Below are 26,890 nucleotides of genomic sequence, written 5' to 3'. Positions count from 1 at the left end.
TATCATTACATCAAAGTCAACTTATATCTACCCCCTTTATGTATACTCCTTTAACATGGTGTAATAACAATACAGTTCTCAAGAGTTGCAAGTGTCATCTCCCCTTGTAGGAATGTAAACAGTTTGCCTTTATTAACAACATATTGTATCTTTCTGTCCCATTTATCTTTTTATGTCTCTCTTGAATCTTGTACTTGAAGAACAAATTTTTTGTTGAGCTCTGGTTTTTTATCAGGAATGTTTGGAAATCCCGTTTCATTGAATATCCATCTCCTCCCCTGAAACATGCTCATTTTCACTGGGTAGTTGATCCTTGGCTGTAATCCCAGCTCCTTTGCCTTACAGAATATCATGTTCCATGCCCTACGGTCTTTTAATGTAGAAGCTGCAAGGTCCTATGTAATCCTGACTGTAGTTCCATGTTATCTAAATTGTTTCTTTCGGTTGCTTGCAGTATTTTCTCTTTAATCTGGTGAGTTTGGAATTTAGCTATTATATTCCTTGACGTTTTCAATTTGGGGTCTCTTTCAGGCGGGGAGCAGTGGATTCTTTCTATAGTTATTTTACCTTCTGGTTCTAGGACTTCAGGGCAGTTTTCCTTTATGATTTCCTAAAAGATACTGTCCAGGCTCTTTTTTTCATCATGATTTTCAGGTAGGCCAATAATTTTTAAATTGTCTTTCCTGGATCAGTTTTCTAGGTCAGTTGTTTTACCCATGAGGTATTTTAAGTTTTCATCTATTTTTTTCATTTTTTTGTTTCTGTTTGACTGATTCTTGCTCTCTCATAGTCATTAGTTTTCATTTGTTCAATTCTGACTTTTAACATATTGTTTTCTTCTGTTAGATTTTGTACTTTCTTCTCCAATTGGCCAATTGTATTTTTAAGGGATTTGTTTTCTTCAGTGCACTTTTTTTTTCCAATTGATCAATTGTATTTCTTAAGGACTCCTCTACCTCTCTCATTTGACTTTTACAATCCTTCTTGAGCTCTTCTAAGAAGGCTTTTTGGGCTTCAGACCAGTTCATATTCCCTTCTGATGTTGCAGATGTGGGTTTGTTGATAATGTTGTCCTCTTCAGAATTTGTCTTGATCTTCACTCTTCTTGTAATATGATTCTATCATATGTTTCTTGTTACTCATGGTGTTTCTTTATTCTCTGGCCTTTAAAGAGATTAAGCTCTCCTGCTGGGGAGCAGAGGGCATTGACTCAAGCTTCTTGTGTTGGGAGCCTAGGTCTTGTGCTGGGGCCTCTTATGTTGGCAATTGGAGGCTGTAGGGTTCTGGCCGTTCACCTGGTGTTGGGCTGGAATCAGCAAGGTTGGGACTTTCAGGCAAATCTAGGTTGCCTGCTTTTCCTATCCTTTAGCTTTATTTAGCTCCTTTTAGATTGGTGCTGCAGGGTGTTTATCTGCCAGGGGCCCCTTGCAGTGCTGCCTCCCTTATTTCTGCTGAGGCAATGGGATACTCCTTTGCTATAGAATGCCGAGGCACCTGTGGTTTTCTGAGCTGGTTTTCTCTGGTTCCTCCGCCTTCACTGAGGCACTCGGAGGTCCAGCGCTAGACCACCTGTGCTTCAGGATCTCCTCCTGGTTGGCAGTTGGAGGCTGTAGAGTTCTGACAGCTTACCTGGTGTTGGGCTGGAATCAGCAAGACTGGAACTTTTGGGCAATTCTAGGTTGCCTTCTTCAGCTCCTTTCAGATGAATGCTGCTGGGTGCTTATCCGTCTGGGGCCCTTTGTAGTGATGCTTCCCTTATTTTTGCTGAGGCACTGCGAGACCCGTTTGCTGTAGAATGCGGAGGAACCAGAATCTCCTCCTGGTGTGCTAAAGTGGGTCTTTCCTCTTGCTGGCTGGGTGACTCCTGTTCTGTACTAATCCCCTTCCCTCAGGGTAAGAGGGGCCTTTCCCGTTAATCCCTCAAGCTACCTGGGCTACTGTACTGGGGCTCCTCGTTTCTTCTGGTTCAGTTGTTCCAGGGTTTTTTCTGGGGTGATATTTTCTGGGTTTTCAGAGGTTGATAGGATATGGTGAGAGTGACTACCTTTTTACTCCACCATCTTGGCTCCTGGAAGCAGAAGTCGCAAGGCATTTATTGAACACCCACAGTGTGTCATGCACTGTGTATCTCATTTGATAACAATAACCGTGGGAGGTAGATGCTATTATTATCTCCATTTCACAGTTGAGAAAATGGAGCCAAACAGGGTGAAATAACTTGCCCAGTGTCACACAGCTAGTATGTGTCTGAGGCTGGACTTGAACTCAGGTCCAGGGTTCAGTCCACTGTATCTCCTTGCTGCCTCCTTTGCAGGATTCAATGCCAAGAAGACCAGGGTTTAAAATTCAACTTAAGATACTTACTAACTTTGTGACCCTAGGCTGGGCACTTAACCCCTCCGAGACTCAGTTTATTCAACCATAAAAATGAGGATAATAACCATACCTTCTTCCCAGAACTATTGTGAGACTTGAGAGATGTCATATTTGAAGCACTTTCCAAACCTTAAATGTGAGCTATTGGTATTACCACATCTACTTTTAGCCTTTCTAGAGGCAGGATGATGTGGGAAAGGCAATGTAGCTGAGTGAGAAGAGTCATGGAATGAAACTCAAGAGACCCAAGTTCTAGACCCAGCTCTGTCATTGTCCAGTTGTATGGTTTTGGGTAAGTCACCAGATTTCTCTGGGCTTCAGTTTTCTCATCTGTAAAGTTAGAGCATTGGAGAAGGTCCCTTCCAGCTCTATTTTTTTTTCCCCATCTCAAAAGTCTAAGTCTTTTAAGACTGAGAGGTCAGTGGCTGGGCATAGTGGCTCATGCTGGTGATTTTTGATCCCAGGAAGGGTGAGCCTCATGGATTGCTAGAGCTGGGAGTTTCTGATCTGTAGTGGATTAAGCTGATTGAGTGTCCACTAAGTCTGGCACCAAAATGGTAAGTCCCATAGAGGAGGGGGCCACTATGCTGCCTAAGGAGAAACAAAGCGGCCCTGGTTAGAGCCAGGGGAGATCCAAGTTCCTGTGATAATTAGTGGTGAAATCATGTCCATGAGTGGCTGCTACACTTCCACCCTGAGTAAGATGGGGAGATCAAGTAGAGAGACAGAGAGAGGGGAAGGAAGGAAAGAAGGAAAAAACTGATGCAGTCTTTTCCTCATTCCTATGCCTATACCCCAAATTCCATTTTAGATGCTCTTTATGCATCTTCCTCGATTTTTTTAATTGAGTTCAGTGACAAGAAACTCAGATATTCTGAATGGAATGCAAGAGTATGATAAAAAAAATCACAAATTTAGAGCTTAGTTGTCTAGTCCAATCTCATAATTTTATAGATGAAGCACTAATGTTTTTGCTTGTTTCTAGTAGCCCCAAAATGATGTCCAGCATTTTGTCAGCCCTTTTAGTAACTCAGTTACTCTGGAGTTAATGTTATCATCCTTGAGCAGTCAAGAGAAGATGAAGAAGGGCTCTAGCACGGCAGAAGACACCCCCCCCACACACACACACATACACTACGGCAAAATTATGGACCATCGCATCATGATCAGATTATTAGAACTAAAAAGTTCACATCTAGTCGAACCTTATTTTACACATTCAGAAACTAAAAGGTTAAGTGATTGCTTAAGGCCACACAGATGACAGGTCTGGAAAGTGCATTTAGGTCTTCTGACTTCAGATCATAGAAGACACTGACAAGAATTGAAGGGGATCGGTGGATATGGAAAGGCTGTGATCTGCATCATTGGAGGAAATGAATATCTCCAGTGATAAAATCACAAATACATTTGAGTACTACTGCCAGCCAGAATCCTAAAAAAAATAGTATACCCAGAGGTGTCAGAAACTCAACACTCCTGACTGCCACTGGAACTTGATTAAAATGTAATTGGGAAGTACTTAAGAAAATAAATAGAAATACAATAAAACATAGTATAACATTATAAAACTATCATTATATAAGCTGCAGGGATCCTTATGTATGGATTAGTGGCTTCCATTTTTATTTGAGTTTGATACCACTGGTCAATAGTCACCCTTGGTACAATGCCTTTACAGAAGGCCCTACCCTGGTTTACACCTCCTCAGTTAATCAATTAAACATTTATTAAGCACTTACCCCATACCAGGCACATTGCTAAGCTCTGGGGACACGAAAGGAGGCAAAAGAAAGTCTCTACCCTCAAGAAGTTTACAATCTAAGGGAGGAGACAATATACAAAACAAACTGTATATAGTAAAAATAGGAAATAATTAACAGAGGGGAGACACTAAAATTAAGAGACAGTTCAAATAACTCTATTACTTGAACTGCCAAATGGCCAAAATAATAAATTTGGGTCATCTATGCCTTCATTCCTGCCCACATTATACCAGAAGTACTAATAAGCCATGTGATGGTAAAAAGGAGACTTGAAGAAGAAGGAAGTCACCTTGACAATCTTCTAAGTAGATTATTAACTGCAGGTTCTTGAAGAAGCATTTGTATTCACCACCACCCCACCACCACCCCCACCCCTCACCAAAAAATGACTTTCACGATCTTTTGTGAAAAATGAAATTTCATGATCTTTTTTGTTTTCTCTTCTTTATATTGCACTAGTGGAGATTCAGAGACTGCAAAAAATATGTATGTATAATACATATATGTGTGTGTGTGTGTACATATAATCCTCTTTTCTCTATTTTTAATGACTTTCATAAGAAATGTGTGTGTGTGTGTGTGTGTGTGTGTGTGCACGCCTAAGGTCACTTATGGAGCACCAGACATGAGCAAATCGGGCTGTGTCAGAAAACATATTGTCTTAATGTTTCTGGGCTCTGTGGGGAGAGTTGGCAAATTTTCGAAGCAGGCCATTTTCCGTGTCCTATATATTTTAGTGCCCCTTCCATCCCATTGTTTGGAGCCTGCCTGCTTAGAAATCTTTGGCAATATCATCATTGTTGACTGACACCTCATTATTTTCTAGCTATTTGGAAACTGGGGAAGGCCATAAAAATGTATTTACTGCCTCCATCCTTAGCCAGAATAATAGGTCTCAGCAAAAAAAAAGAAAGAAAGAAAGAAAAAAAAAGAAGGAAAGAGTCTTGTGACTGTATATAGAAAATAATTTTCTGTTGTTAACAGAGCTAAGTGAAGCGATGGATAGAACTCAGGTCCCAGTGTCAGGAAGAACCCGAGTTCAGATCCAGCCTCACTTACTAGTTGTATGACCATAGACAAGTCACTTAATTTTTATCTGCCTCAGTTTCCTCATCTATAAAACAGGGATAATAATAGCACATCCTCCCAAAGTAGTTGTAAGGATAGAATGAGATCGTATTTGTAAAGCATTTTACAACTCTTTTTTTTTTTTTTGGCTAGGCAATGGGGTTAAGTGACTTGCCCATGGTCACACAGCTAGTAATTGTTATATGTCTGAGGCCGGATTTAAACTCAGGTCCTCTGAATCCAGGGCCGGTGCTCTATCCACTGTGCCACCTGCATTTTATAAATCTTAAAGAGCTATATAAATACTAACTATCATCAAAACTGATTGGTACCTTAAAAGAGGACAACCATAGTGACCAACCGGTGACTGCCAAATCTAGTATAGGGCTTAGGGAATGAATAAAAAGTAATTTTTGTCTGTGGCTCCTAGAGAATGCTGAGGAGTAGCCTGATTACAGGTTGTTATAAGAAGTAAGGTAATGGTGTGACTAGACTGAAAGTAATAGAAAGGATGTAAGCATGGACAGAGCTTTCATGAGGCCCTTCAGACTTTGGTACTTTTCTCCATCTATCTCTTGAGAGCCAGTAGCTCTCTTCTGCCTACCCAGAAAAGGTATAGACAAAGAACAGCACTCCTCTCTTTCATTCTATGTTTGGAGCTGGGAGATCTCTGAGGCTTTGTGGCTCCTTATGGCCGAAGGAGAAGTAACTTAATTCCAACTTATCTGTAAGAATGCTTGTGTGTCTATGTGATTAGAGTTATTGTTAAGAATTATATCTTCAATTTATAGAAGTCCTTTTTTATGGATTTGCATGTTTGTACCAAGCCAGAATTTTTCCCCAAAGTCTATGTGCTTCTAAGATCTCATTAAAGTTAGAGTCCCTCTCTCTCTCTCTCTCTCTCTCTCTCTCTCCCTCTCTCTCTCTCTCTCTCTCTCTCTCTCTCTCTCTCTCTCTCTCTCCCCCTCTCGCTCTCGCTCTCTCTCTCGCTCTCTCTCTCACTCTCCTTTTCCTCCCTTCTCCTATTTCCTACCTTTTTCCTGCCTCAGGCTGTTCAGGGGGCTCAGCTACTGAATGTTCTCCAGCCTTCTAGTTAGAAAGGATCATTTATTCTTTTAAATACTTCAGTATTAGATACATATATTTAATTCTAGCACATATAGACTCTAGGGTCACTTTCCAAACTATCCCAAATCCCCCATCCAAGTTGGGTCCCCAGAGTAAGACTATTCTCCCCCAAGAATTCTAGGAGTAACCCTGAAGGATCATGGGGATTGTATCCCCTATGAGCCCCTGTCTTGTTCCCCAATATCATTCACCCAATTACTATTTTCTCAATATCAATACAAGTGATTACTTCCCCAATATTAATTTATCCATTGATATCCGACAAAAATCAATTACTTTTACTAAGGGATATTTAACGGAAAGGCAGATCAAGACCTAAAGTGCAAAAAACAAAAACAAAAACAAACTTCCCAAATTGGGTGTCCACTCTCCCCTGCTAGCTTTGTCCCTGGGGAAAGTGGGCTGAAACTTAAAATGGTGGCTAAAAAGCGTTCCTTCCATTTCACTTCTGGGTATGGCATAACCAATGGACAAGTTTCTTCCTTGCTTTGCAGTACATGATATCTCGGCTGCAGAGTCAACATACATAAAGCATAAAAGCATAAAGCAGGTCACTCCTTAGGGTTGTGCTGGTTTACCAGGATCAATGACTATAGCTACAGAAGACTTTGCTGTGGATTCCTGTTGCTGGTCATCCAATGGCTTTTCCAGCCTTTGATACTCACAAGGTCATTACATTTGTGGTGCCCATTCATATAGGATCAAAGAATACATGGTGACCAGATAGAAGCCCTGCTTATTAGGGCTTACAGCAGTTCTTTATCCTCATTCTTAAGTTACCAGGGAGAGAGAGAGAAAGATCTAGATCCTCCATTGGAGCCTTTTGTATGAACTCTAAGCTCAGCAATCTATTAAAAGGCCTTTCATCACCATGAAGTAAGAAGACAGCAAAAAACTGCTGCATATGTTTTGAAGCATTGGTCTGGGGCCACCATTAAAATCATCTCATATTTCTGGAACCAGGCTCCCTGAGCCTCAACACAGACATGTAGCAGGCAGAGAACATTGGTTCTACTCCAAGGACTAAGCCCCTTTGTCTAATCTCCCGTTTATGTAATATGGTACCTCTCTTTAACCATGTCTATTTTTACTGTTTTTCTCTAAGATCATGATTGCTACCCCTGCTTTTTTGGCTTCAGTTGAAACATAATAGATTCTATTCCAACCCTTCATTTTAACTCTGATGAATCTTTATGTTTTACATGTGTTTCTTGTAAACAACAAATTGTTGGTTTTTCTTTCTGATTCATTTTGCTTCCCTCCTCCACTTTATGGGCTGGTTCATCCCATTCATATTCATGATTTTGATTGTTAGGTTTCTTTTCTCCTCCATCATACCCTATTATAATGTTTCTTCTCTTTGCTTCTCACTGTATTTTTTTTTTAAGAAAAAGAAGGTGGGGGGAGAAAGAAATCAACACTAGTTATTTATACTTGGAACAATCTGATCCCAAGCCTCAAGGGGAGTCAGTTATACCCCCAACTTCTATTATGGAATACCGCCCCCCCCCAACCCGTACCTTCATTCTGCCTTTGTGTGCTCGGGGATCCTCGCTCTAATCTACACCAAGACTTCATTCCTAAGCAATACCCCATTTTCTAGATTTTTCCTGACTCCTAACCACAACACAAAACTATAATCTCTGTCCCATATCCAGTCTTTGCTATGTAACTGGTTTGCTAAACCAATGAATCATTTCCTGATAAGATATGAATAGATATAATTGTATTACTGACCCCATATAACATATTTGCATTGTTTTTCTGAGTTTTTCAAACCCTTAATGAAAAGAATTTCTCCTGGTGAGAGGTGACATGTCTGGTAAATGATAAATGCCAACATTAGCCTGCCATTACCACCTACGTGGTAATAACCAACATTTGTGTAGCATTTTAAGGTCTGCAAAATAATTTACAAATATTATCCATTTTATCCTCACAACAGCTCTGGGAGGTAGGTGCTATTATAATCTCCATTTTATTGGTGAGGAATCTTTGGCTGAAAAGTGATTAAGAGACTTGCCCAGGGTCACATAGCTTGTAAGGTATCTGAGTTAGGATTCTAAATTAGGTCTTTCATATCCCCAAGTTCAGAACTCTGTTCCTTCTACCCCCTCACTGGATGCAGGTAGCGACTTTCATATGTGCTTTTTAGTGGACTGTAACCTTGACCATAGCTTGAGGACAGCAGCCTCCTAACCACCCCTCAACAAATTATAAAGGGCTGATTACTAGGGCGGGAGGAAAGGGTAGTGGCGCAGAAGGATTTTTTTTTTATTTTTTATTTTTTATTTTTACATTTCAGATTATTTCAGTTAGTTGAGCCAGCCCTAACCGTGGAACCAGAAGGTGGTCTATAACTAAGCCCGGCATTTTCTCAGGGTTTTTAAAAATACATATTTGATGATTTACAATGTCTGCCCAGTAGGGGTGGCTGGTGATGCTGCTATGGATGTGCAGGAGGCCTGCCCGGGAGACAGATCCCACAGGCAGGTTGCACGCCCACTTTAAGGAATCAGAGAAGGAAAAAAGCAACTTGTGTTGTCTTGTTTGTTTGCTTCTGAAGGCTGGGTTGTCTTCTGCTATTCATTGCTTAGTCATTTGTGAGGTTGAATTTCAAATATTTCAGAGGACGAGTACCCACAGTTTGCCCTAGAAAAAAAAAACAACAAAAAACATCCAACCATTTAACAGAGCTCAGCATTAGATATTTATCTGTAGCAACCAGTGTTCTCCATCTGGGCCCTCAAGAGTCACAGCCTGGGAGGCCAGGAGCAAGAGGACACCACAATTAGATGGTTAAAAGTGCCACCTCCCCCAGGAGAAACAAATAGCACTAGAAAAAACAGGCTAGGATTCATCTAGGCTAGGAAAAATTTGTTGCTATAAGCCAGTAGGTAACAGATGCTAAAAAAAATAATGTACTCTTGCTATAGGGTTGGGGGTGGGGGTGGGAGGAGGGCATGGGGGTCTGCATTTGCATATCTTTTTTTTTTAATTGGCTAGGGACCATCTTGAGGTTTAAGCAGCCTTTTTCACCCAGCAACCAACTGTGAAGCTCCAATCGGTGTGTCATTATAAAGTATAATGCATCGTGTTCAGCTGGGTGTGAAGGTAGGCGCTGATGATGCTAGGGGCCTCGCCTTGAAAGAGATGTGAATATGAGAAGGTCCAGAAGAAGAAGACAATACTATTAGATGAGGTTCAGCATTTACCTTGATGGTCAGAATTGGAATCATTTGTTCAGGACTGATGACTCAGAAAGGACAGGGCTTATCCAGGCTCTACTTTAAAATGAAAAACAAAAATTTGCTGTTTTTCTTTCATTCTTTCTTATTTTGTGGGTTTGGATTTTTTTTAATTGTAGTCCTTCTATATTCCCTGACCAAAAAAAAAATATATATATATATATACACACATATGTATGTATGTGTATATGTGTGTGTATGTGTATATATAGTGTATGTATGTGTATGTATATGTGTATGTGTGTGTATATAGTATATGTATGTATATGTATGTGTGTGTGTATATGTATATATATAGTGTGTATATGTATATATGTGTGGGTGTGTGTGTGTGTGTCTACCTGTCAGGTTTATCTATAATAGCTGGAATCTATATAGCATAATCATATCTCATTTTATTATCACAACAACCTGGGAGGGAGATGCTATTATCTCCATTTTATAGGTGACAAAAATGAGGCACACAGGAGTTAAAAGACTTGCCCAGCACCACACAAACTATTAATTGTCTGAGGTTATATTTGAACTCAGATCTTCCTGATTCTAGATCCAGTGCTCTATCCCCTGAGCTACCTGGCTCTATGGCAGAGATCCAATTCAATGGCTTTTAGATTTCTGAGTGAGGGTATGTAATTTGCAGAGGGATCCTTTTATGACTAGTCACAACATTCTCAGTTTTGCCTGTTCAAAGATAAGAGCGATCTGAGTTGTGTAAACAGATCTTCCCAGTGGTCCAGACAAGAATCCTCCCTGGTGTGCCTTTGTGTTACATAGAATACAAGTTGCTTTGTAATTGGGAGGATGGGGGGTGGTTCTAAGTTATTGCTGTTGTTCTTCCTTCCCTTGGAAATTGGGCCAGGACACCCAGCTCAATAACTATTTATTAAATACCCAAAGTGGAGAGGGGCAGCAGGTATAGTGATTAGAGAGCTAGCCTTAAACTGAAGAAGATCTGGGTTCAAGTGTTTCTTTTCACTCTTGCTGGTTGGAGACACTGGGCAAGACACTTAATCTCTCAGTGCCTCAGGAAACTCGCTGAAACTTTAAATTGCAGAATAGGTACTGATCTGTGTTGGCAGAAGGAGTTTTCTTACCTGGAGTTTCCCTGAGCTTAATGAAATTGCAGATCTGCTCCAGGTGGCATTTAACTTAACATGAATTCAACTATCAGACCTTTAGAGAGAGAGAGACAGAGACAGAGACAGAGAGAGATTGATTGAAATTCTAATGCAGAGGTGGGGATAGGACCTGAATCTGTGATTTCATTGGTATAGGGTAACTCCAGGTGAGAAAATTACCCAAGTAGGACGTCTCCTTCTCTACAATGTGCAGCATTTCCTTTCCTCTAAAAATTAAATAATGTTGAAATTCCATCTATCATTCCACTCATTAAATGTGTGCCCTGCAGTGAGCTTGACTGAGATGGGAGATGTGAATCTGCTGTTTCTTTGGTTAGTCTTAGTTCCCTCATGTGCTTCAGCGGCATAAGCAGCATCTTTCTGTACTGAGTAATGCCAAAATCTCCTTTTCATCATATCCATGATGAGTCTATTCATTCTGCAGAGTCTGATGGATGTAATAGGAGGTATGGCATCCATCACCTTTCCTAGTATCCTGAGTCAGCTCGAAGGTTCCTGCTGTGTTCCCTTGGATTTTCCTGTGCCTTCTCTTGATAAATGGAAGAAGAAGAAATAGTTATGTAGGGATGTGATAACCCTCTTAGTCACACTTCTATATGAAACCCTCTAAAGAATGTTTTCCTCCCTAATCATTAGTTTTCCTTCCAGGTAAATTTTTACCTATTTTTGTTTTCTTCTATTTAAGTAGAAGTCTTGGTTCCTGCCTCTCTCCTGAGCAGTAACTTAGCTGTCTATTTTTTCCTCCATTCTTTGTCACTTTCCTTCAGTAGTGTGTATGTATATCTCACTCTCTGTCTGTCTCTCTTTCTTTCTCACACACTTACAAGCACACACATATTTTATTTTTGGTGCCAGACACAGCAAGGAGTGATCATAGTCTAATTGCTATTAAAACATTTGTTCGCAACATAAACCCCCTTTATTATTGACCCCAAACTGATTCATGTGCTTTATTTCTTTTTCTTTCTTTTTTTAATACACTGCCATCAGGGTTAGATGAAGGAGAAGTGGGTAAGAGAGGGAATGGGGAGGAATTTGGGAGGCCTGCTACAAACCACAGAAAGACTGATTAACTGACTGTTTTGAAAAATGAAATTTACATCCAGTTGTTACCATAGCTACCATCTCAGATTCCTATGCACTCTGATGCAGAGCCCCATCTTTTAAAGATATCCCAGCCCATTCCAAATTACATCTGTTTAAAGATTCTGTATGGTATTTTATGGGCAGTGAGGCGGTGTAGTAGATAGAGTTCCGGATCTAGGGTGAAGATCTGAGTTGAAATTCCCCCTCATACACTTACTCTGTCACCCTGGGCAAGTCACTTAACCCTGTTTGCCTCAATCTCCTGATCTGTAAAATGAGGTGGAAAAAGAAGTGACAAACCACTCCAGTATCTTTGCCAAGAAAACCCCAAATGGGTCACGAAGAGTTGAACACAACCAAAATGACTCAACAACAACAGTGGTACTTAATACATGATTTTAGGGTTTTCAAGGATGATGTTGATTATATCCCAGTTTAGCCTTTTGCAGCTCCTTCAGCACCTGACTCCACTTGTAAGATGTCATTCCACTATACTGCATGTAAAGCATTGTGCTAAGATGGTAGAAAGAGAAAGACTAAAAAGAAAAGCAATCCTTGTCCTCAGTGAGATTACATGGGGTTGGGGATAGAGATACAACATATGCACAGATAGGGATATATAAAATGTCCTTATTTATGGGGTTTGGAGAAGGAAAAAGCATTAACAACTGTGAAGGACCAAGGAAGGCTTTGAGTAGGGGATGGCACCCAAACTGAGTTTTGAAGGTAACCTTGGAGAGAGCAATTTTATTTGATTGATGGACCCAGAAGACATGTTGCCAGGGCCATTAAACCATGGGAGGTGAGAAAATGAAGGCAATTAGTGTAGATGACTCTTCTTAGCAGTTTAGCTGTGAACAAGAGACTGCTTTCTTGAAGGAATGGCAGGTACAGCTGAAAGTTTTTAAAGTGTAAGAAGACCTGCTCATGATAGCAGAAAGCAAAGGAAGAGCCAGTGGAAAAGGAGATATCAAACAAAGAGAGAGGGGGCAAGCCTCCAGGGAATGTGGGAGGGGAAGGAATCAAGGGCACAAACAGAGGTGTTTGCCTTATTAAAGAGAAAGGGTCACCTCTTTCTCATAAGCAAGGGAAATGAAAATGAAGGGTAAATGTAGAGGCGTTTAAAGGTATGGAACGGGAGAGAAGAGAGGGCTCGTGATGGATGACCTCTGTTTGTTTCATTAAATTAGGAGGCTAGGTCACCTGCTACAAGGGATGGTGAAAGACCACAGAGAAGAGAGAAGAGGAGGTTCAGAATAGCTGCTGCAGGAGGTATTTTACTCAATGAGGGAAGAGTAATGGAATTGCCATGGAGTAATTGAATAAACCAACTGAGATAGATAACTTAGATTTTAGAAGATTAAGTCAGCATAGTTATACTTTTTTCCCCAGTAACACAAGGAAGGGCAAAGAAGGCAGATGGTGATGGTAAACAAGGGTTGAGATTTAGGGAGTTGTGGAGGGTAGTCAGAAAAAGAAGCAAGAGATCCAAGGACAGAGGTGAGTCTTTAGTTGAACTAGTCAATCACAAATTCAAGATTATGAAGGAAGGAAAGTGAGGTTGGAGCAGAAGTGATGATGGACTGATAGAATAGGAAGAGGCAAAGAAGTGGAAGTCATAGTGAGGATGAAAAGTAGGTTTAGAAGGAGGTGGGCAGAGGTAAAAAGGAAAGGATAAGAGATTTTGATTAGAGAGAGGACTTTCAGAGTTCAAGATCATTGAGGTGTCTAATCTTATTTATGGGTGATGATGAAATTTAAGATATGATCATTCCTGTTGGTGGCTGAGATGGGATGAAAGTTATGAGAGGTGAGAGAATTGATGAATTGGGAGGACAAGGTATTGAGGAGGTATCAGTGTATCTGGCAGTGGGGAACCTGTGGCTCCAAGTCCACATTGGCCCTCTAGGTCCTCAAGTGCAACCCTTTGACTGAATCGAGAGGGCAGTATGTGGTCTTGAGGCTGCAGGTTCCCCACTCCTGCAGTATATACTGCTGTTGTTGAGTCATTTCAGTCATGTCTAACTTTTTGTGACCCCATTTGGCATTTTCTGGCAAAGATACTGGAGTAGTTTGCCATTTCCTTCTCCAACTCATTTTACAAATAAGGAAACTGAGGCAAACTGGGTTAACTAACTTGCCCAGGGCTACATAGCTAATAAGTGTCTTGAGGCCAGATTTGAACTTGGGAAAGGACTCTTCCTGACTTCAGACCTGGCACTCTATCCGCTGTGCAACCTAGCTGCCCCATATCTGTATCTATTTCCATAACTATATCTATTTGTGTGTGTGTATATATATATATATATATATATATACACACACACACACACACATACATACATATATATGTGTGTGTATCTGTATGCATACATGTGTGTATATATGTTGCAGTCTGAGGGATTTAGACCCCTCAAGGACTGGAGTACAGGATGGGGTCGTCTGGAATGAATTCACAGACTCAAGTATTCTTTAAGTCAAGGTGGCAAAGATTTATTGTTATGCTATACATCAGGCAAGGATTCTCAAAGAACCTGCCATGGTGGGCAGAGCTCCTTAGGGAACTTGCAACCTAACAGAAATGATACTAAAGCTTATATAGGAAAAGTAGTGAATTATGTGCCAAGTATGCTAATTAGTTGATAACATACAACTATGTCATTCACTATTGGAAACCATGGTGGGGGAGGGGGAAGAGGGGTGTGTTTTTAGTCTGTTATGTCTGTAACAACATAGTTTCAGGAGTTGACCTCTATAGCTTGACCTCTGGATTGTATACGGTAACTGTGGACTTTAGTACTTGATAGTTCTGCTGTGACAAGATAGTCCTGTTCATACAAGGGTAATTCTACAGAGGTCAGCTTGTTCTTGTAACAGGGAGAAAGTGGGCCCACTCATGAGTCATTGCCAGAGACAGGGTCCTTGGGCTGGAGGGAAACTGTCAGGCATAGTGTTTCTGAGGCAAGGGAGAAATTGGGGTCCAAGCACAGGCACCCCATCACCCCATCATTTATGTATATAAATATATATACACACACATATATAAACATCTCTAAGTGTAAAGATTGAAGATTATGTACCAGATACTGAACTTCTGGAGGAATGAGACTTTAAGAATAAACTGGAGGCTGTAAATCCTGGTGACAAGGGTTTGGACCAGGAAATATTGATTAATGGAGTGATGCTCAATAAAGGAGATATTGCTGAGTGATGGTGGCAAATTGATGGTTTAGAAGAGGCAGTGAACAGCAAGAAGGCTGCCTGCTCCTACTGGCTCAATGTGTCAAGGACATGAAAGAAGTGTTGAGTCCTGGAGAAAGTAGCCAATGAGTCTTCTGGAGAGAGCCTGTATTCTGTAAGTGAAAGGAGATGTTAAGTATTTGAGGTCCAGAATGAAGGGAAGATTGTTAAAGATAGAATGAGATTTTCAGAAGCCATAATGGAAGGCAAGGAAGACAGATAATGGGGAGGTGAACATTAATGTGGATGGGGAAGAGGAAATGCAGGGTATTAATAGGGGAAAGGGGTTTTCACCTCAGCAGGTAATGGTAACTGAATCACAGTGAACAATAGCATAGCTTGCAAACTAAAGAAGGACTAGGATGAATCATTTTACACAGAGAATTTTCCTGTGAGGTGAATAATAAATTGTTGGATGGACAGACAGATGGATGAAGCATTTTTAAGTGCTTACTGTGTGCCAAGTACTGTGCTAAGCACTAGAAATACAGATGGAAACATAAAACAACAACTACACTAATTTGACAGCTTTCAGTTTTCACATTCCTGATTTTCCTAGAGCCTGGCATACACTGTACAGTTAAGTCAAGAAGCATTTATTAAGCACCACATGTGCTGGTAAGGGCTTATAGAGTTGAGCTTTAAATACCCAGTACAAGTCATATACTTGAAGAATAATCTTGTAGACCTTAGCTCCTGGTAAATACATCCATCCCAAATAGAATTTTGGTAGGAAACCTGTGAATTGCTTCCACCTAAGGGCCGTATAGGTAGGACGAAATGAGAACTTGGGTCTAAAAAACAATCAGATCCTATTCTCTTGACTCCAGCTTGCATCTGCAACAGCTGATTGCTCAAGAAGCCACGAGTTTTCAGCTGTGGGGCTACTCACATCCAAAGTTAGAATGACCTATATTCTTCACAATTTGGTTCCTACATTCCCCAGCCCACCATTCCTCTGCCAATTCTATTTTCCTTTGAGGACATTAAAGGCACTGGAATCTTTTGTTGTTGAACAGAAGGCTGTTTTGTCCCAGAGCACCACGTGCTCCCAGACAGTAGGAGGAGGAGAGAAGCTTGCACATGGGTGGGCCAGGGCAGTGGAGGAGGGCTTCTCTCTTAGACTCCTGGGTTTTGCTTAGGTAAGTAGTCAAATTATGAATTACTTATTCAAACTATTTATATTCCTGGAACTGGCAAGCATGGCCTGGCAGTCTCACAAGACTGTCAACACATCCATTCATGGCTCTGAGGAGTCCAATAACCACCTTCCCTGTGGCAGTTGAGGGTTTGGGGTCTTTCGATTCTCCCTACTTCCAGAGATGAAAGGAAGCTATTTAGCTTCTTTGAAGCCTAAGAATTTCAGAGCCTTCTAGAAGGAACCTTGATAATTGTCTATTCTGACTCCCTGATTTTACAGATGTGAGTTTTTTAACAAAGGGTGGGAGACTGGGGAGGAGGAGTAGGAAAAATGACTTGTCCAAGGTTACAGTTAGCTTGTGGCCCCCTGGGTATGAGAACCCACCTTTCTTCACTTCCTCCAGAACTGTTTCCAGAATGTGTCATGGCCTCTTAATTTATTGTAAGTTTAGTACTCAGCCTGATGTCAGGGAAGATTGGAGATTTAATTCAGGTGAGATGAGGAAGGGGTTCCCATCCTAATAGGGCTAGGTCAGTGACCAATGCATGCCCCTCTTTTAGTCATAGGTTTCAACCCAAAAATACCTCAGTGCATAAGCTAGGCCCAAATGAAATAGTCGCAGCTTCTGTTCAGTGGACATAAAATCTAAATGATTGATTACTTGATCAGCAAATAGACTTGGGGCCTTGACATTGGGTTTGATTAGGTAAATCCTCCCCCGACCTTCAAGGAACAGGGTGACACACTCTGTTAATCCTAGGATTTAGTATTAATAATTGACTACTAACAAGTAATAATTCATTATTAATAATAGAACAGTTTGGTAGCACAGTACATAGAGTGCTGGGCCTAAAGTCAGAAAGACTCATCTTCCTGAGTTCAAACCTGGCCTCAGACACTTACTAGCTGTGTGACCCTGGGCAAGTTACTTCATCCTATTTGCCTCAGTTTCCTCATCTGTAAAATGAGCTGGAGAAGGAAATGGCGAATCAGCTCTTTGCCAAGAAAGCCCCAAATGGGATTATGAAGAGTCAGACATGAGTAAAACAACTAAATATCAAAAACAAATTAGTAGGGGCAGCTAGATAGCACAGTGGATAGAGCAGTGGCCCTGGAGTCAGGAGTACCTAAGTTCAAATCTGGCCTCAGACACTTAACACTGATTAGCTGTGTGACTCTGGGCAAGTCACTTAAACCCAATTGCTTCGCCCCCCAAAAATTAATAATAGTGAATGAGAGTTTTTCAAAGCACTTTACATGCATCATCTCACAGAAACCTCAAAACAATCCATTTAGGTAGGTATTGTTATTCCCATTTTGTAGATAAAGAAATGGAGCCTCAGAAACATAAAGTGATTTAATCCCCAAGGCTACACAGCCTGTAAGCATCAGAGGCTGCATCAGAACAAATGTCTTCCTGACTTCAGTTTCAGCATTTTGTCTACATAATGCAATGTTCTTTGGGATCTAGTCCTCTCGTTTTACAGATAAGGAAATAGAGGTCCAAGGCCCAGAAAGTTTATGTAAGTTGCCTAAGGCTAAACATGAAGTAAGTAGCAGAATGAGTGTGCAGACTCAGGTCCTCTGACTCCAAAGCCATCAATCACTCTGTCTACTGTAACACTCCCTCTGTCCCCACTCAATACATTAGAGAATAGGTATATAAGTATATAATAATAATAGAGAATAGGTGTATAATAATAGGTCTCTAAAGCATGAGAATACACATAGTGAAGATTCTGTCTCCTTACCCCCAAAAAATGGCGAATTGAAGAGTGGGAAACTCTTAGCATTTGTTGATGGAGAAAACAGACCTTACTCCTTTACCATGTCTTCTAAGGTTACCAGTTCCAAACCTCCTACTTCTGAGACGTAGCCACCATGTTCCTTCCTTTCCATAACCTATAGTCCTTCTGTTTCAAGTGCTGATTTTGGGTCTGCTTTGGTAGGAGGCTTCATCATAGCTGATCGAGTACTCTCTGATTAAAGCGTTCTTTCAGTAGCTCCGTTCCCAAGGATTTTATTTTTAAAACCACCTGCCGCAGGATCTGACCTTCAATCATGGAAAAACAAGGAAACACTGAACATGGCTTCAACTGAAGGAAAAATACTTCCCCAGCCTCTGTCCAAATGTTGGCAACCTTTGCATGAGTGATTCAGGAAAGCCAGCTGTATGACAGGTACATTTCTGGCTGATGGAAACTTAAAGTTGCTAATGGCCCTCTTGGGAGAGGCATATAGGGCAGCATCAGCCAGCACTGTGTTGGAATGACATATGAGAGCAAACGTCGCTGAGGCTCATGCTTTGTCTCAGAAAATGGGAACAAGCCAGGGCCCCAGAAGACTTGCATAGATTACTAAATGCCTTGGCCAAAGTGTGGCACCTTTCTACTTGTACAAAAGAGGAACTCATGGGCTGACCATTAACATCTGCCTTGGCTAGAGCCCCACTTGGGGTGCGGTTCTAAACATGCAACGTATTGGCTAAAGAGTTTTGGATGAGCAAATGTGTTTTTCCTGATCCTGTTTGTAGCTCCAGTGATCTGAAAGTTTTCATTTATTTCTGTAGGCTAAAAACAAATAAACTCTCTACCTTCCAGAGAACTGACATTCTCTGTAATGTAATCTGTAAAATACCAGCTGACAAATGGTCTTCTGATAAGAATTGTGTGGGTGTGGAATTTGTACAAGTGTTTGAAATTTGACTTCTGGTATTAGGGTACAGTTCAGGTAGATTATCCAAAGTTTTGTCTCTAGCACATCTAGGGAATCTGTACTCCTGTCTCCTTGCTATTTGTAATAAAGGGAGCTGGCCATCCAGACTGTTGTGTTATCGGACTAGGAAGCACATAGGTGTAGAATGCTAGCGCTCAAAGGAACTTTAGACATCACTTGGGCCAACCTTCTTAAAGTAAAGACAAGGAAACCCAAGCCTAGGAAGGGGAGGAGTTTGGCCCAAGGATATGTAGTTCATGGTGGAGCCTGGACAGAAACCCGAGGCTTATCACTCCCAGGCTAGTGCTCTTTTCACTGCACCAGCAGATGGAAATTGTATTATAGCCCAGTGAGAGTTGATATGCAGAGCTCTAAATGCCAGTCCTGTAACTCAGTGAATGTAAAAAGAAGGACTTAGAGAAAACAAGGAAGAAAAGGGAACAGGGGAGGAAGAGGAAGGAAGGAAGGAAGGAAGGAGGGAGGGGGAGAGAAGAGAGAAGGGACGAAAGATGGAGAGAAGGAAGGAGAGAGGGATAGAAGGAAGGAGGGAAGGAAGAAAATGAAAGGAAGAAAGGAAAAAAGAAAGGAAGAAAGGGAAAAGAAGGGAAGGAAGAAAAAGGAAGGGGAAAGGAGGAAAGAATGAAAGGAAGGCAGAGGGAAAGGGAAAGAGAGATATGGGGGAGGAAGGGAAAGGAAAGGAAAATAAAAGAAAGAAGAAGGGGGAGGAACAAGATGAAAATGAGAAGAAAAGACAGAGCTTCAGGTTCTCAGAAGTTATTGTCTCAGTAGTTACTGTCTATGGAGAATGAAAGATTTTTGAAAGTGTGGCGAGTACCACTATGGTGAACAGTACATTTTGTTATTGAGCAGGTGTTGAGATAGAAACCACATATCTCAACTTTTTTCCACCTCTTGAAGCTTTCTTGGCAACATTGGTGGATGCTTTCTGTCTTAGAATTTGCTCTCCTCAAGTTTTTCCCCTTAACATTCAATAGAGCTTCTCCTGAATTTACAGCACCAAGAAAACAAACAAAAATGATAAGCTAGTACCCGTGGTGGTCTAATGTTCATTTGTACATGCACATTGTTGGTAGTCACCTTCAGTCCTTCATTCCATGAGTTATTTTTCACCTCTTAAATGAGGAAAATAACAATAAATCACATATATAGCATTTGATAATTGACACTAGATTTTCCTTACAAATTTATGAGGTGGATAGTACAAATCATATTATCCTCTTTTTTTGAATGAATAATATTCAATCATTTAGCCAACATTTATTAAGTATTTATAATAATATGTGTGAAGAACTGCACTAAGTGCTGGGGATACAAAGAAAAATGCAATATAATCCCTTCCCTCAAACAGCTTACATTCTGATTGGGCAGACAACATGAATCTCCCCCTCCCTCCCTCCCCTTAACCCCTCTCCCTCTCAGTCTCCTTCTCCCTCCCTCTCCCTCCCCCTTCTCTCTGTCTCTGACTGCTTCTCTCTCTCTCTCTCTCTCTCTCTCTCTCTCTCTCTCTCTCTCTCTTTCTCTCCCTCCCTCTCCTCTCTTTCTTTCTCTATATACACATACATATATATGTATATATAAATGAAATTATATCTATTATATATCTAGCCACCTAGCTGCTTCACTGTGTTCATTATAGCTCACCGAAGGTATATATAGATATAGATATATAGATAGATAGACTGATAGATTGATTAATTCCTTCTCTTATACTATCTTCTCCTTCATTTGTCTAATATCTATGTACACAGGGACTTGGAATCCTCTCCTTTCTTTCTGTTCCTGTACTTGCAAACTGGCGCAGTGGACAGAGTGCTGGGCCTGAAGTCAGGAAGATTCCTCATCCCAAGTTCAAATCCAGTCTCAGACACTTCCTACCTGTGTGACCCTGGGCAAGTCACTTAACCCTGTCTGCCTCAGTTTCCTCATCTGGAACCACTCCAGTATCTCTGCCAAGAAAACCCCAAAATGGGGTCATGAAGAGTCAGACACAACTAAACAACCAGAACTAACAAATAAACTTGCAAATTCCTTTTCGTCTCTACCCCATTCCCTCCACCCCACAAACACACAACTGACTGCCCAAACAGAAAGGTAGTTCTTTCACTGCATCTTAAAATGTTTTAATCTGGAGATTAATTTTTATTTTCTTTCTCTGGCAGTTTAATGTCAGTATAAGTTTTGGGCTTTAGAAAATGCTACTTGGGGCAGCTAGGTGGCACAGTGGATAGAGCACCGGCCCTGAATTCAGGAGGACCTGAGTTCAAATCCGGCCTCAGACCAAACACTTTACACTTACTATTTGTGTGACCCTGGGCAAGTCACTTAACCCCAATTGCCTCACAAAAAAAAAATGCTACCTGTTCCCCATCTCAGAATTGAGAGGTGATGAAACTCAAGTTGCAGGAAATTGTTCTGTTTTACTATGCATATTTATTACAAAGATCTTGTCTTTCTTCTTTTTTTTTCAATTCGGAAAAGGGAAAGGTGGAAGAGAAAAAATAAATGCTTGCCCATTAAAAAAGTGTAAAATGTTAGAATGTATATGCTACAAAAAAAAAGAAATCAAATGCAACATGAGGGATTTGGGTTAGATAAGATGTGGAGAGAAGAGCATTAGGTAAGGAGATGTTGAGATCTGTGTCAGATCCTTGTCTTAGCTCTGCTAATAACTAGGTAAAAAGAGCTACCTTCATAGGTGATACGTTACTCTCCTTGGAGTTCTTAGAATCAGCTAAGTGGTACTGTGGATAGAATGCTGGGCTTGGAGTCAGGCAAAACTGAGTTCAAATTTCAAATATTTATTAGCAGTGTGACCTTGGGCAAGTCACTTACCCTTGGTCTGCTTCAGTTTCTTCACCTGCAAAAAGTGGATAATAACAGCAATCGCTTGGGGTGATCCAATGAGACAGTATTTATAAAGCACTTAACACAGGACCTGGCACATAGTAGGCATTTAATAAGCACTTCTTCTCTTTCCTATCCCCCCCTGCCCCTTTGAGCCCAGGCTGTAACATGTCACTTACTGGGTATGTTATAGTGGGGATTCCTTTTCAGTATGGGTTAAATTAGAATGAAGTTCAGGAACCTTCCGACTCTCAAATTCTGTGATTCTGTGATTCAGCTCACTCAGGAAATCACCTGAATGGTGAAAAGGTGAATGAGTGGAGATGAGTGAGACATAATGTTGGGTAGGCAAATTGGAGATGGTTAATGGGAGGCCCAAAACAACAGGCTGAGCATTTGAAATTGATCAAGGAGGTGATAAGGAGCCATTGTACATTGGGTCTAAGCAAGAGAGTGGTGAGATGAGAAGGGAAGGACTTCTTGATGGTGTCAGTTATTGAACTTTGGAGTAAATAATCACTGGCATTTTTATTTTAAGTAGCTAGATGGTGCAATGGATAGAGCTGCTGGGCCTAGAATTAGGAAGACTTGAATTCAAATCTATCCATTTACTAGCTGTATAATGCTGGACAAATCACTTAACCTCTGTTTTCCTCAGTTTCTTCTCTTATAAAATGAAGATAGGAATAGCACCTATCTCTCAAGGTCATTGTGAGAAATAAATGCGACAATATTTGTAAAATGCTTAGCAGAGTACATGGCTCAAAGGTGTTTATATGAAAGGTGTTTAATCAATACTTGTTCCCTTTCCCCTCTCCCTTCTGGGTGTATGAGCCTTGGTTTGAATACATCTGTGAATGGGGAATCCATAATCTCTTGAGGCAGTCCTCTTTGTCTCATTATTAGCAGAGCTAAGATAAGGACCCAGATCTCAATTTCTCTTCTCTCATGGTTCAGCACTGTTTCTACTACATCATATTCATATACCACAGCTAACCCAGATTTGCCTTAGTGTAGTAATTTCTTTAAGGTTTGCAAAGTATTTTAAATTATTTATTTGATCCTCATAACAGCCATGTAAGGTAGATGCTATTTTTATCCCCATTTGTAAAATGGGGAAACCAAAGTCTCAGAGAGGTTAAGAGAAACCTAGGAAATCTAGGAGAAAATTAGAACTAGCCTCTCTTGGCTCCAATTTCAGCACTTAGGGAATCTGCTGACTTCTCATGTGTCTGGGTTGGTTTTCGTATTGATTCTACCCAATGACTAAAAGATGACTACTCAGTGTCCCTATTGGTTCCTTGGTTTATCTTTAATTGCAAAGGGCATTCAAGTAGTGTTTGGCTATACTAAGACTAAGAAGAACATTTTCTTCCACTTCAAGAAGTTCAAATAGACCTTTTGAATCAGATTGTAAGCTCCTTGAGGATAGGGAATAAGTCCTTTTTTATCTCCATGTCCTAAGTATCTAATATATGTTTGTTAGTTGTTATTGTTCAGTCATTTCATTCATGTCCCACTCTTCATGACCCCATTTGGAGTTTTCTTGGCAAAGGTATAATGAGGCCAACAGGGTTAAGTGACTTGCGCAGGATCACATAACTAGTGAGTGTCTGAGGCCAGATTTGAACTCACTAGTCTTCCTGTCTCTAGGCCTGGTGCTCTATCCACTGTGCCACCTAGCTGCCCAGCACCTGTCACATGGTAGTTGCCTAATAAATGTTTACTGAAGTGAATTGAAAATAAGTAAAGTTAAGTAAATTGATCTAGAGAATTGTCTTACCCTTTGAAAATCTTCAACAGATTTTGAAATAGTGAAATAGTGAAATTCAAGATGTATTTGAAAAAAAAATGCCTTAGTGCTGGGATATTCATGGAACTTGTCAATCATCTCTGTCTTCACCTATTTGGTGTGGCATTGCTAACTGGCACCAACTGGCTTGTGTGATTTTCAGAAAGGCAGAAGAAGCCATCAGTGATTAAAGTATGCGGTATCAGCCATCTCCTTGAAAGTAATGGATGGGAGAGGACCTGTTCTCAAAGTATGACTGTACCTTTTGGTTCCTGAATTTGAAGAGCAGGGCATTGCTGTGATTTTGGTCATATAGCTTGTACTCCGCCATGCTATTCTAGTAGCTCATTCACACATTGATTGTTAAGAGCCAGAGTCCGGGAACCATGCCCGCTCGATAGTACCTGATGCCCTGCCAAATTTTCCAATGTGCAGTTTTATCCTAGAGTAAATCTGGTACTGACCCAGCCATGGCTTCTAATTTTTTTCATCATTTGTAACCAGGCACTACCACTTCAGCATGAGTCTTTTGTATTAGGGACAGCAGAGATCACCGTCTCCTGTCATTCACTAGAAGGATGATCTGCAGTAGAAAAGGATGTCTTGAGACAAAAAAAAAATGAAATGAAATGAAAACTAAAAAAAGGAGGGCACAAGGTTGAGTTTTGGAATGGCAGAAGCATCTTGAATTAACAAAGATGAAAATTACCCATGAGGCTGGATTTGGAAAGTCCTTCTCAGGCTGTTGACATTATAGGAGCTTTGCCTGGATAAGTAAATTGGCCCCAGAAACTTAGCATTATAGAGTTTTAGAGGTAGGAAAGATCTAGAGAGTTTCTAGTTTGTAAAGATGGAAGCCAGTAAGCTTAAATGTTACGATTTTAAAGGAAAACTTAACTTCATTGCCATCTGTAGTCAGGTTTCCCCAGGCATTGAGAATAATAGCTTATTTTTTTAAAAAAATGCTTCATAGTTACAACATGATTTCCCATTTTATTCTTAAAATAGCCTGTGAGGCAAAGTGGGGTATATTTGTGAGGGGAAGTGTTCTCTATCTTTTTTTGTTTACTTTTTAAATTTAAATTTGTATTGCTATCTTATTTTATGCCACTTTCATTTCCAGATGCATCCCTCCCCCCTCTCCTGCCCAGGTAGCCATTCCTTGAAACAAAGAATAAAAAAGAAAGGTGAAGGGGAGGAGCAGTTCAGCAAAACTAACCAACATTATTAGACAAATCTGATAGAGTATACAGTGTTTCACACCTGCAGCCCTCCACCTCTTCAAAGGGAGAGAGGGAGATTAATTTTCTCATCTCTTTTATGGGGCCAAGTTTAGTCATTATAACTATATATCGTTTCTTTATGGCATATCAACCAGTGAGCTAACCTCAAAGCCAGGAAGTGCTGGGTTCAGGTCTTGCCCTGACATACACTGGCTTTGTAACATGTGGCATGTCACATAATCCCTCAGTGCTGTAAGCAGTTCTCTGTTACTAATTTGCAAATCTTGTTTGTTCATGTCCTTTGACTTTTATCCTTTGGGGAATGGTTTTTGATCTTATGTTTGTGGACTTTTTTCCTTATCTATCTTGGGTACCAGACTGTTGTCAAAGATATTTGATATAAAAATTTTCCCCTAATCAATTTCCCTTCTCATTTTAGTTGCACTGGTTTTGTTTGTGCAGAAGCTTTTCCGTTTATGTAAAGAGAATTATCTGCTTTATCTCCCCCTAGCCATAGATGTGAAAAGTACTTTATGTGGTTCTGTTCTATGTTTTTAAATATTTAAATTTATTTAAATTGTGTGGTCTTTAACGTTTAGGTCACAAATCCATGTTGAGCTTACTGGGCATGTATTCTGAGCCCCTTTTTAAAAGTGAAGAAACTGAGGCTCAGAGACTTCCCCAAGCTCATATAGCCGGTTCATGGTAGATCTGAGACTCAACTCCATTTCATCTTCTTTCAAGTGCTCTGATTTTTTCCATTACATTACATTGCCCCAACAGATCCCCACACCCTCGATTTTTAAATAGCGGGAATGGAAAATGAAGTGGTAAGTTTCATTTGAATCAATGCTAAGGGAAAAGGAAGGGATAAGAAAGGGGGGGAAAGTAGTTAAGGTTTTCTAATTACTCAAGTGCCTCAGTTCCCATTTCCTGGATCTTGTTATTCTTAAATGATTCTGTGGTTCCTTTGACCCTTTATTGCACTGCAGGTTCCTGGCCTTTGGAGTGAACACATAAAGTATAGGTTGGGTATGCTGATGCACCTTGGAGATGAGCATCATCATTGGCCTGAGGGTTCATCACTCAGAGCATATGGCTGATCATGCTTTATAATCCAAGATATAGAGTAAAACTGGGACCATAGTACAGCTGGAGCAGCAGCAGAAGAGAATGAGAAAGGCCAGTGATAACACTCAGGGGAGGATGTGCTAGCGGACCAGGACACACTCAGTCCATACTCTAGGTATGGCTACATCTATCTGTAAACCAAACCAAAGACTCAAGATCCCTCCCTGATCCCAATTCCTGTCCAAGGGACACACAGAGAATGAATTATTCAAAGAGAAAGAAAATCCCTTTACTCTCCAAATCAGGTTTGAGAATGTTGCCTCACCCCATCATTGATCAACAAGAACCAGATTGAACAAAGTGGCTTCATTCTTACCCCAAAGTGTTTACTAAGTTCACATCCTTTATGAACTGTATCTTTCTGTCCTAGGAGAGATTTGGAAACAGTCAGTTTGGGGTTTGTATTTTTTTGGCTTAGACCACATAGTATAAGGGGCAGCTAGATGTTGAAGTGAATAGAGTGTTGGGTCTGGAATCAGGAAGACTTATCTTACAGAGTTCAAATCTGGCCTCAGACACTTACTAGCTGTGTGACCCTGTTAGTCACCTAACCCTGTTTGCCTCAATTTCCTCATGTGTCAAATGAGCTAGAGAAGGAAATGGCAAACCACTCCAGTATCTTTGCCAAGAAAAGCCTAAATAAAGTAATAGAGTTGGACACGACTAATGATTGAACAACAACAACTTAACACGGTGCCGTGCACATAGTAGGTGCTTAATAATTGTGGATTTGTTGGATTTAGTTGAACTCGTCCCAACAAGAATGTTGTCACGAGGCTCAAGAAGGGAAGGGGCATGCATATCAACTGAGCCAGAAGTTCTGTTGAGCCCTGCCACTAAGACATTTCACTGAGGAATAACATTTTCATCTATGTGTCAACTATTTTCTGGTTGGAAAGTTTTGCTTGCTTGTTAGTGTTGTTAGTGAGCGACATCAGCTGTGCTCTGGAGTTTCTGTTGCCAGATTTTGAA

General features: G+C 40.6%; 1 protein-coding gene across 1 annotated transcript in view; it reads left to right on the top strand.

Moving 5' to 3' along the window:
- The window catches only part of LOC114049841 (histone-lysine N-methyltransferase SMYD3-like), a 1,050,735-nt gene that overhangs the window by 918,909 nt on the left and 104,936 nt on the right, over window positions 1-26,890 (top strand). The window lies entirely within an intron of this gene.

This window comes from Vombatus ursinus, unplaced genomic scaffold (assembly GCF_900497805.2).
Source record: "Vombatus ursinus unplaced genomic scaffold, bare-nosed wombat genome assembly UNPS02014798.1, whole genome shotgun sequence".
Taxonomy (NCBI): Eukaryota; Metazoa; Chordata; class Mammalia; order Diprotodontia; family Vombatidae; genus Vombatus; species Vombatus ursinus.
Note: the sequence above shows the minus strand (reverse complement) of the source record. Positions and strands in the feature narration are given on the sequence as shown.